Source organism: Electrophorus electricus, unplaced genomic scaffold (assembly GCF_041902795.1).
Source record: "Electrophorus electricus isolate QZ-2024a unplaced genomic scaffold, ASM4190279v1 Scaffold147, whole genome shotgun sequence".
NCBI lineage: Eukaryota > Metazoa > Chordata > Actinopteri > Gymnotiformes > Gymnotidae > Electrophorus > Electrophorus electricus.
Genome location: NW_027658428.1, coordinates 20,673 through 33,342, shown reverse-complemented (window position 1 = coordinate 33,342; position 12,670 = coordinate 20,673). Strand labels below are relative to the sequence as shown.

The 12,670-nt window shown below is 39.4% G+C and overlaps 1 non-coding gene across 1 annotated transcript; it reads left to right on the top strand.

Moving 5' to 3' along the window:
* Positions 1 to 267: 267 nt before the first annotated feature.
* trnai-aau (transfer RNA isoleucine (anticodon AAU)) lies at positions 268 to 341 on the top strand. Its single transcript has one exon. It is a non-coding gene; the product is annotated as a tRNA-Ile (tRNA).
* Positions 342 to 12,670: the final 12,329 nt, after the last annotated feature.

The window sequence follows — 12,670 nt, the reverse complement described above, 5'->3', positions numbered from 1 at the left end:
AGCTCAGTGGACTTTGCAATTGATGATTTCGTCACTGTGTACAACTGCACTGAATTGCTCTTTAACAAAAGCTTCTCCACATTTGCTTTTGAAGTTTAATTCAAAAGTTGGCTACAGAATAACCATTTGTCAGAGGGAACAATAAGTGTCAACTTTCACCTATGCTCGGTCGAAAAAGTGGCCGTAATCTCGTTGACACCAAGTCTACAATTTCATGGAAAGGTTCCCTTCAGTGCTGCACCAAAAACTGCGAAATGAACGGAGAAAGGCCGATTAGCTCAGTTGGTCAGAGCGTGGTGCTAATAACGCGAAGGTCATGGGTTCGATCCCCATATGGGCCATGTGGGTTTTGTTTGATGAATGACCCCTTGTCAACAAACCACCTGTTTGAACTTGTGTTGCTTATAACATTGCTTGTAAATCACAATCTGCTAAGACATGTTCCAAGTACATGAGAGTGTGTTCTTGATTACAAAACTTTGCCCATGGATTTGTGCTTGTTTACAAATCTTGGACAATGCAGAGAAAAGTATGAAATCAGAGGGACTCTGGCATTAGTGTAAGGCTCTCGATCGCTGTGTGAATAGGTCAAAGAAGCAATTCCAGAGGCATGCAGACAACCTGCATCCTCCCCATCAAATTATAGCCAGTTAGGTGTCTGGCAGTGCCAGGGAGTTCAAATCCTTTAGTCTGAAATGTGTTGGGATATGATTATGCCTGCCACTGAGGTCTGACAGCTCCACAGTTGCCTTGTGAAAAGAATACAGTATAGACCGGCACCCACATACATTACTGTACACATCAGAGATCAGCGCAGGAATATCAGTTTGTAAACCCGCCAAATCTGCCCCCACAGGCTCCCTGAGTTCTACTAATCGCTCCAACACCTTGTTTCAACCTCAGTTTCTTTTTTTTTGAAGCGCATGAGGCAGCTTCAGCTATTTCCACAGGCAATCATATTAGATGTGCCATCAGTAACCAGACATGTGACTTTATTTTATTCCCCATTCTTCCATAAGAGAGGATTTCACACAGGCCAAATTTTCAGCCGTATGCGCCTGCAGGAATTTCACAACACCAAGTAGTGTAGACTTCAGAAATGTGTTGTCATCTATAAAATGGCAGGTCACAGCCAAGAAGGCATCCACATTAAGAGATGTCCACATATCTGCTGACAAACTCATTGCAGGAATTTTCTGGACCTCAGCTTTGGCCTTCTCTTTCTCTTATTGGCATTTGGCCTCAACCATGGCCTTTACAGTCTAAAGGGAAGGAAGAAAATAATTATATATATTTTTAATACTACTCTCATAATGTATCCATGTCACCACACATACCTTCCTAGTTAGGAGAATATAAGTTGAATCCAATTTTGCTACCAAGTCCCTGAAGCTTTTATCCTCAACTATGCTAAATGGCTGTGTGTCTCTAACTATCATGGGGACCAAAGCCTCATCCAGGTCTTCCTTTCTGGTCACTGCTTTGTAAAGATTAGATTATACTTTGTCACCAAAAAATATAGTACTCACCAATGAAATTCACTTTATAATCCAATCCAAACTGCAAATAACATGTAAGGTGCAGAGAATAATGCAATATATATATATATATATATATATATATATATATATATATATATATATATATATATATATATATATATATATATATATATATATATATATATGTATATAGAGTATATACACATTTTATATACATGTGCATAATAACGTTAACACCTTGTGACAACTGATAAATAAGCCAAATGACATTGGCAAGGGTGACAGTAGGAAAAACTCACTGGAATGGTGGAAGGGACTTGGAAGGTGTCAGACTCAAAAGGGAACTCATCCTCCTTCGGTTAACCCTGGATAAACCTGGGCAAAGATGAGTTGGGTAGAGGATGGCTGACAAATTGTAAGCATGAAAGATACACTACAGCATTCCTACACAAAGACATCATAGGAGATAGAAACAGAGCACAGTTCACCTGGATAGAACACCTGGGTAGAAATACAGTAACTCATTATTATAACAGTACAAAGAAATGAAATGTGGATCATCCAGGTGAGGTTCATCTGCTAATCTGCACATAAATATTGTTTGTGACAGTGCAGAATGTTGCAGGTAAATGGAGGGCAAGGTGCTGTCATTTTAAGCATTTTAAGGCAGGTCCAGGAAGGAGAAACCCCAGCAGGTAGGAAAAGTTAGTGGGGAGCACAGATAGCACAGCACTCCAGAATCATGTACTGGAGCATGGTGTGTCCACTGGGAGGAGGTGGGGTGGTTGGAAGAGCATAAAAGACTGTTGTTACTGCAAAGATTCATTTAGACCTTTCATTTGGACTGTTATTCTTTTTTTAGGGGGCGGGGGGGGGGCATGTATTTAATGAAATAATAACGAAAAATTAATAGATGAATTCATACCAACTCAAATTTGCTGGTAAAGAAATCATTTGTAAGGTAAAAGTTATTTTAAGAGTGATGTTAAGGAATTTTTTTAAATGTTAATTATAATTTCATTAGAATAATTCTAACATCTACGGGATGATCTGAGGGTTAAAGAAAAAAGAGGTGGACCTTATGGGCAATAAAGCAAAAGTCGTTATTGTAGTACAAGACCCTTTGTTCTAGCTAAGTGATCTGCTGCATCTCAGTTTGAGTCATGTAGAATTCTAAAGACAGAAAGTCTTTATTCTGGCATAAAATAAAACTGAAGGGGGAAACATACTTTGAGTTAGTACCAGTAGTTATTGATTGTACACAAAGTCCAGTATGCATCCAAATGTAATCAAGAGATATCTGTTGGAGCTGAACATCTCCAACTCGTACAATGCAATGTTTCTTCTTTGTGTCAAATGAACTTAACAATTCAAACATCCATAACTGGCCGTGTTTCTTGCCAACATACTGGTGTTTGGACTTATGGGATTACATGTCTGTTGCCTTCAATAGCTTAGTTGGTAGAGTGGAGGACTGTAGAATTTAAAACTGTTATCCTTAGTCTGTCAGTTAAAATCTGACTCAAAGGAAGTTTGTTTTTTCACATACAAGCTTCTTTTTTAAGTGAGCAAAAAGAGCGTCCCCTGACCAGGAATCAAGCCCAAGTTGCAGTGGTGAAAGTGTTGAATCCTAGCCACTCACCCACCAGCAATAAAGCTCAGATGCTTCTGACAAACATTTTTCAAACTCTGTATTCCTAGTATACTGACGATGTTTGTATGCATACTGGACTTGGTATGCATGAGCATTAGGAGGTCATAAAGAGAGGTATTCATATTTCTTTTTATTCCACATAAAAATTAAGTTTGAAAGAGAATCCTAGCCACTAGCTCACCAGGGATAAAGGTGACAGTTTCCTCTGACATGAACATGACCTACATTCATTGGTAACATTTTGATCGAAACCAGGCAAAAGTATTTAGTCACTAGCTGAAATAGCTCAGCTGGGTGAGTGTTAGATTGAATATCAAAAGACTCCTAGTTCAGTCCTGGGTTTTGGTAGCTGTGCAAGACCAAGCTCCTCATCAAACTGTCCTCTTTTTAAGAATATTTCATAAACTTTTACATTCCTTTCCTAAAAACGAATGACATTACTGTTTTTACGCTATTGTTAGAAGTCATAGTGTAATAGTGCTCTAGACTTTGAATTCAGTGATCCTACTTAAACTTTAGTGGAATTTGCACTTCCTTATGATATGTTTCCTCACTGCACAGAGAGCCATTTGAACATTGGCTTCTGTATAAACGCTTTTGAAATGTTTTTCATTAGTTGTCTACTGGCCAAACCACTGGACAAGGGGAGGGTAGGTGTCAGCTTGCATGTATGCTTGTGTTGGTATCCTGGTTCACACACTCCCTGTGTTTTCATGGAATGGGGCCTACCTCAGCTTCCTTTGGCTCATGGATGGGCTTTGTCCTACCAAAAAAGGTGATGCAAATAAGTCATCTGCTTACTAAAGTTCTTGAAAATCACACTCTGCGAAGAGGCATTGCATAATGCAAAAAAACCTTCAGAAACAATACACTCTAATGACAGCAACCAACATACTTAATACAGGAGTGACCTCAGGGGTGATCTCATCCAAAGGCCACAACAGGAACAACAGGCTTAAGAAGGGACACATGAAATGACCTCAAAACACAAAAGTGAGCAGGTAAGTTGAGTTGATATGTGACTTCATTAATGTGCTTGGTCATTTCATATGGACCGATATACTTGGGACCTAACCTGCGACATGACCCCGGCTTGCGGTAGTCCTGTGTAGAGAGCCACACTCTGTCACCAGGTTGGTATATCGGGTTCTCCCCTCTGTGCCTGTCCGCAATTTCCTTATACGTTCAGAGAACTCATACAATACACTGATCTGTTTCCTCCCATACCCTTTCGCTCCGCTGCATCCACTCATCCACAGCGGGGAAACCAGCTGATATGGAAGTCCATGGGACATTTGAGGCTGATAACCTAAAATACAATAAAAAGGAGTCAAGCCAGTGGATGAACTAGTAAGTGAATTTTGGGCCATTTCTGCCAATAAGAGGAACTTGGACCGGTCTGATGGATTGTTCATATAAAAACAATGTAGGAATTGGCCATTTGACTGTGGATGTAAAACTAATAGCTACCCCGATGTGTTCAATATAGGAAGCCCAAACTCGAGATGTGAATTGATGTCCCCAATATGATATTATGTCCTCTGGGATGCCAAATATACGGAACACCTGGTTAAACAAGGCTTCCACAGTTTGGCAGGCTGTAGGCATACTCGGAAACACAATGAACCACACACCCCTGGAGAATCCATCAACTACAGTGAGGACAGAGAGGTCAGTAACGCAATCTAAGGTGATGTGAGACCAAGGACTTTCTGGTACGGGAAGAAGCATGAGCTTTCCTGTGGGTAGGGTCTTAGGCATCTTGCTTTGACTGCAAATTGAACATGAAGAAACATACTTATAAATATCGCTTGTCATAGCCCTGAACCAGCGAAGAATGAGCCCACTTCAACAGATGGTCACAGCACAAGGTAGGTAATGTTTTCCCGACAGACATTCCATTGGGATGACTGTGTCTTGTATGGCTTGTTTATTCCATCATCTATTTTATATACACTTGTCTATTTAATCATCTATTGTAACTTGGACTTGTCGTATCGTTGTGAAAGTACAGCTCCTACCCCGATGTTAGCAGCATCAGCTTCCACGACAAATGGAATGGAAGGATCAGGATGTCGACGTATGCTAGTCGTGGTAAAAGCTTCTTTCAGTTTCCTGAATGCTTGATCAGCCTCCTGATTCCAAAGTAGCTTGGTCATTGCTCCTTTCAGGAGGGCTGTGAGAGGAGCTGCAATGCTGCTAAAATTCCATATGAAGCATCGGTAAAAGTTTGCAAATCCCAAGAATCTCTGGAGTTTTTTAACTATAATAGTAATGGGCCACTGGAAGATGGCATTGATCTTCTTATCATCCGTAGTGATTTCACCATGGCTGATCACGTATCCTAGAAAAGTTATAGTTGGAAGGTGGAACTCACATTTCTTTCCCTTTACAAACTCAATAAACTTTTACTCTTTACTACTCAATGCATAAAGCTGTCTGTGTTTGATGTGCTCTCATTTTCCCACCACATCCATTTAGCAGTACTTCTGAATAACCGAAATGGCTTAAAACAGCTGAGGGGATGTTTGAAACTGAGTGATAAGATGTTCAGCAATTTATATATGATAATACAAGGCAGTAAATTAAATTGGGCTGAACTGGACAATAGTACCTGGCATGAAAAGTATGTCGTAGAGAGAGTAACAAAAAACTCAACCTCTCACCTCGCGCTCTGAAATGTCTCCGTCACTGTCTGTAGTGTCCTCTAGGATACTGCTGCCCTCACTAAAGTGTGTCACCCTGACCGGGTCAAACATCTCTTGAACATAATAACTACACAATGGAAAATCAGCTTCAAGTGCTGCACTGAGCAAGAGTGCACTGTAAATGGCCAGATATAAATGGCAATGTCAGTAGTAAATTTATATATGCAGTCATGGAACAGGACCTAGCTGTAGAGCACAGCTTTAAGGTGCATATTATGATGTGCTCTTAGCAATCATCCTCCTGGCTGTGTCTTGCTCTTTTGGCCAAATGTTTCTCTTCCAAAGCAGACAGACCAGACTCGCTGCATATTACTCCGTGCACTATAAATAAACCACATGTATAATGCCTTGTAAACAATGGAAGAAGGGAAATTTGAATTGTGACTACTCTGTTAAAGGGGCGGATAAGGCACCCCACCCAAACCCCCCGAAAGCTGTTCTGTTATCCCTAATTGCTATGCAATAGTCCTGTGATTAACTCAAAGGCTGGAGAAGTTTCACCTTTCTCTACTTGAATCCTGAAGGCTGTTTGGTTCTGTAGCCCACAATCCATCCTGTGTAATTAAACATTCACATCATAACTCGACCCCGTGCAATAGGGCAAACTCACTCGGATGGGGGAAAGGATCACAGACTACCTGTACTGCTGCCGCAACTCTGCGGCCATTCCAACAACATCCACATACATTCCAGCAACATCCTATTATAGGACACAGTGGGCTTAAGTACACCCATTTAATAGCATGTTGGACCTTCTTTGGCCTCCAGAACTGCAGAAATTCTTTCTGGCATAGTTTCCACTATGTGCTGAAAATACTCTGCAGGAATCTTGGTCCAATCTTCATAGGATATTTTCTCTCAAATTACATGGAGGGACTGACATGTTCTAAACTGCCTGTTATACTCTTACAGCCGCTTTGAAATACAAAAAAAACATATTTATCTTCCACTCCACTCAAGGATGGCCACACTTGGAATTTCCCTTGGCACATTTAAAACATTGTGTGAGCCAGATAGCTTCTGATTTCAACCTTCCAATGCTCTGAGTATTAGTGTTCCATGCATATGAGTTGCTTCAACACGTCCATGCGTGTTGTAAAGAAACACAGTGTAAGCAGTATTAATGAAAGTGCATCTCTACCTCAACAGTGCATCTCTACACTTTCGAAATGCGCTGCAAATTTAGAAAACGCATACAACTTCAGGAACAAAGTATCAAGCACAGATGAAGACGTTTCTATGGTTATCTCGGTTTTATAAATATTAGCCTATAGAGTTGGGCTTAGTACGTGAATAAAAGATGGAATTAAACATGCATAAATTACGGTGTCCTGGAAAACCCATCGTGCTGCAAATAAACAAAGCATATTCATCAAAGTGGTAACACACTTTAGAAATGCGGTGCAAATTTAGAAAACACATACAACTTCAGGAACAAATCCTGTCACAACATAACGGAAGTGCTGTTTCCGGAGGACACGGAAAGGGGTGGACTTCTATGAGATTAGCGTGAAGTCTATTGGAAGTAGTGACAACTGAGTAAAAAGGGTTGTTTTTTTCCAGTTACCACGGTGTTATCAAGGGTAGGTATGTGATACAGAATTGAAGACTGACCTATTCATGCTCTGCATTCTTGCATATTTATTTATACATAAGGCAGCCTTAAAAACATGGGATGGAAATCCCATTTAACACAATATGCACTGTTTTACAGTCAGAGTGAAATGAGTAACATTCTCCTTTTAATATATATATTTTAAATGTTAAAATTCTTAACTATGTCAGTTAAGCTGCCAAAAATGCCCCTTTTGAAATTTGTATTTCTAATGTCACAAGAACACTTTATTGACCTATCTCTGCCTATTCAGCCTATAGAGGTTTAGCACACCCACTTAAATTGCCTTTCTCAGGCATTTCAGCTCTGAGTACCTTTTGAATGAAGCACAATACAGGGCAGCCAATCATAAAGGAGCTCATTTATCTTACATCCGTCTTAAAGGTGCAGTAGCAACAGGTGCCTGTTGAATTCCAAGCGATATATATATAGAGAGGTTGGAAATTGGTTGTGCAAAAAAAAAAAAAAACCAGGCTGAAAACGAGTCGTTTCCGCTCTGTGAATTGGGAGAAAGGGACAGTGTGTGGAAGCCCAACCCCAGTCATATAGGTTTGCTTCTAACAGTACCATTACCATCACCCACTCTGGTGCACTAGTTTGAGTGTATTAGAACTAGTAGCAATGCTGAAGCATTACATGTATCTATAACAAATATTCTGACCATGATGAAGTGATAGGTTTGTTAAGGCAAACTGTGTATGCAATACATGTTGCTTAGGTCACTTGCTCCAATTGTACACAACTCTAAAGCTACACAACTGTACATTAGTTAAAGTCTACACAGTGTCAGTCATGTGAAGTACAACTGAAAGTTCCCCTGTTGTATTCTTCCAACAATCAAGTTCTGCGTAAGTTGGGGCAAAATAATATGAGCTTCACATCAAAGAACATTTTAAACAAATGGACTGTATGTACATCTTTTTTCTAATGTTACAATTGAAGTCTAAAGTTATATCTCTTATCAGTGGAGGATGCACTTGCTCAAACCTTTCCTTTAGATTCCTTTTGTACACACTACAGACTGTGACCTCGAGATGCTTGAATGAATGTTGAACATTCACACTTGTGCATGAGTGCAGACTGTTAGCTAATGCATCATGATGAGCCTATCCTTTTTGAGTTACTTATTGAGATCATTCTCATAGCGAGTTCATTACACCTTGTGTACTCGATGTAGTGCGGTGAGCAGTTTCAATCTTAGTTACAATCTTAGTTATCAAAGACTCACTCCACCGACCAAAGCCTCTTCTCTTAGACAACATGACAAAACCATTGCAGCTTGAGAGCAAAAATCGAGCCTTGTAAGAGGTGTTATGTTCCATAGGCAGATTGACATCTTAATGCGATACACATGAACTCAATTTTCTTTGCATACATGTACATTGCACTTGTAATGTTTCTGATATTGCTTCTCTCCTGAATAGCTCAGTCAGTAGAGCATCAGACTTTTAATCTGAGGTCCCTGTTCAAGTGAAAATATTGTTCTTTGCCACTAAAGTGCGCTTGAGAAGTTTCTTGAAATACCTCTAGATCAACCTAAGTCAAGGGACAGGACCCTGTTGCCTTGAGCCTTGTCGGTAGCCGACAAGCTCGCAAAATACACCAAGCCCGTTGTCATAGCAACCAGCACTTAGCTTGCTCGGACTAGCCTAGCTAAGATAGCCTTAATGGGCTAACAAAGACTCATTTCTACGCCAGGCGCACATACTACAAATGCATATTAGCTACATAACTGTTCCAATAAATGCGTGTATTACCATGCTATTCATTAATTTTCCTGTATGTGCACAACTGTAGACCGGGGGTTCTTTAACGTAATCCTCTTCGCAATTAGCTTAGCTAGCTAATAAAGCTAAGCTAGTTAGCCAGCCTAGCTAACTAACTGATATGTTTCAATGTGGAGACGCAGTAAGAGTGTCTCTAATAATTTGAGTTTGTTTTCAGTCGGTACGTACGCTCAAACGGTGTCATACAGTTATTGAATAAATCAGCAGAAGCTGTTATTAAAATAAATTTCTGCGTCTTTTCGAGGTCTTATCTTGACAGTGGTGAAGCTTAGCAGTGGTAACCTACATACGATTCGCATTAAATAAATTAAATACAAAAAAAAACACAAACATCTTTCTACGGTCAACTGAGAAGTCCATGTCTTTGTGAAATTTATTCTATGAGAATAATTTAATACTACTTGCTTTGGAAAAAGCAAACACTTCATGCCAAACTTAAGGTGTGCACGGCACAGTAATTGCTGTAGAAGACACATACATGTATTTTACACAGGCTGTTTATGTCTGTTCAGTACATATGGTTATATTACACCTTGGTTATGTGTAATATGGATATAAATGTTAAAATGTTCTATTACAGAACACGACACCTGTTGCGTTTTATATTGGTAAATCTCTGATATGACCACTGTAACATAAAGTTGCGGTTATAAATACGTGAAACATTTTTGATCGACTGAAATGTAGCTGTATGTACATGCAATATATTTGTGATTATGTAAATTAAACAGCTATTCTTATTCTTATGGCTAGCTAAATAAATTGCAATTTCGTCGTCTTCAAGGCATGGCATGGTGTTTATTCATTCTTCGGCATACAAAATGACGCCTTTTCACGTTGTGGAACTACAAATATGGCGGCCTTTTTTCTTTAGCGTTTTAATGACGTAAAAGCAGAGTCTCACCGTAAAGTCGGGCAGGAGGAGCTGGACTCATTTATTTCTTCGTATCTTTCCCCATCTAGCGGTCAATAACGGGTAGTCTTGAATTGATTTCTATCGCGTAATACTTTGGATATAAATGTTTAAATTTCCTGTTGCAGGACAGACAAAGTATAGTCAACCAGTTCTAACCTTTTGATAAAAACTTGAACTTCAAAGTAGGTGAATCTATTTCCTTAAACCAATCAGATCACAGTTCATTTACATAACATCAATGCTTTGAGTGCTTTAGATATGAGAACATCACAGTGATCTTTCTGCTCAAACATCAGTCAGTCTATAATTCTGTATTATGTGTTTTTATAGCTTCCAACTTTCATGAGTTCCTTGAATCTGTGGAGAAAAGTGCAGACCAATGTAGTTTCTTATTTGTGAACATTTATACATTCATTGTAATTTATTTATCATTTAAATGTTTTATTACTTTTAATTTATAGACATAAGGACACAGAAAACAGTTCATATACTGAATGAATTGTTACAAGGTAATATTTTCTAGATTGTGTTTACCATATGTTTTTATTTCTAAACGTTAATGCAGTGTGTTAATCTGTCACACCGAGGCAGAAGGGGTGAATCTGATATACCCCTCTTCCATTGTCAACTATTCAGAGTCCTCCAGTGGAGCTCATACAACTAAAGAAACACATACAGAGGTCACTGGAGGTTCTAAGTTACATCTAAAGTGGTCTAGTTGTGACGTTGCGAGGATAAGCAGGATGCGGGGACGAGGCACGATGAAACGCACTTTTATTTTTGCAAACATGCAAAACATACAACAAAGCTCAAATACTATGCACATCTCAAACACCAACACACGTACTATGACACACGAGACATATATACACCCAAGCCGATTACACATAACAGAGAACAGGTGAACGACACGAGAGGGTGTGGCAACACAGACGAACACACACACACCAAGATGTTTGAGGAGGGGGCGGGGCCACAACATGACACTAAGCCTGTACACACTGTTCCAACACTACCCTGTAGGGCACCATCTCCATGGAAGTATATTTTTAAAAGCATGTTTGATAACCATATTTATACTGGAACAATTTAATCAAATGAGTTGTGTTTTTTGTTCCTCTCTAAGACGGTTCGGATGCCGATATTGAGATTTGAGTCTGAGCAAGTTGAGAAACCCACTGTGAGGGTTTCTGGGTGCTCTGGAGGAGCACCCAGAAGTCGTACACCTGCACCAAGCCTGAGACCCCTCTGCCCCTGACACAATTGCCCAGGAATGCGGGCATGTACCTAGACTATGAGGATGGACAGCTGTCTTTCTATTACATACTAACATATCTACATATTTATCGGAAACCTCCGGGAGAAGAAGCTGTATCTCCTCTTTGCGCTGCTGGACAGACACACTTATGACACTGTACTCATCAAAAGCAGCACCAGAGATGCACTGAGTCATATCCCGCTACACACCTCTCAGGCCAGCTTGTTTGCACATTTTGTCATAAAACTTAAGCTGTCATTTGTTGCTGTTATATATAAAATTACCAAATTAAAAAATAAATAAATCAAAAAGTACTTGTGGCTAGAGAAGCACAGCCAATCACATAAACAAGATATAATGTCAGTAATGTTTGCGGCAGGTGTTTCAAATGTGCCCAGACTCATATTCAAAAATATCCATGTTTCAACAGTTTGAAGGTGGCCATGACACTAACAGTTTGGTGGAAATTCCACAAGATATCAAACTCCACACTCACACGAACTATTCATTCTCCCATTTGGAACAATCCAGGCTTTACCATGAACAAAAATATTAAACTTTACATCTTGGACAGAAAAAGGCATTACAAACCTTAAACATATTTATCCTAAGACTTGTTTCATGTCACGCCCACAACTAGCCACAAAATATGCTATAGAAAGCCCCCAGTTCCTACAATACCATCAGCTAAGATCACCTATGTGTTCAAAAATCAATTCCGATACCTACATCCATATCAGAATTTATAAACAAACATTCTTAATACAAAAAACCTATTATCTAAGATATACAAAATAATAGTGAAATCAAATCTCACAGTTACTCTCCCATTGAGACAATAGAAGGAACATTTATTACTAGCCCATGACGCTGCAGTTTGGATTAAAATGTGTAACAATAATTACCACATGACAGCAACACTGACCTACAATGCATTCAGTACAAAATAATACAGAGTACATTATACTACACATTGGATGTTTAAAATTGGTTTCACAAGCTCAGCAATCTGTACATACTTTACTCAAATCACAGTTGACGATTACATTCACGCCACGTGGCAGAGCACACCTATCAAGCAATTTTGGCAAGTCGTCATCAAGTTCGAGTTCAAGTTCAAGTGGTTTTATTGTCATTTCAGCTATATATACAAGTACACAACAAAAACGAGACAACGTTCCTCCAGGGCCATGGTGCAACATAAAAACAACAGTGCAACAGACAACATGC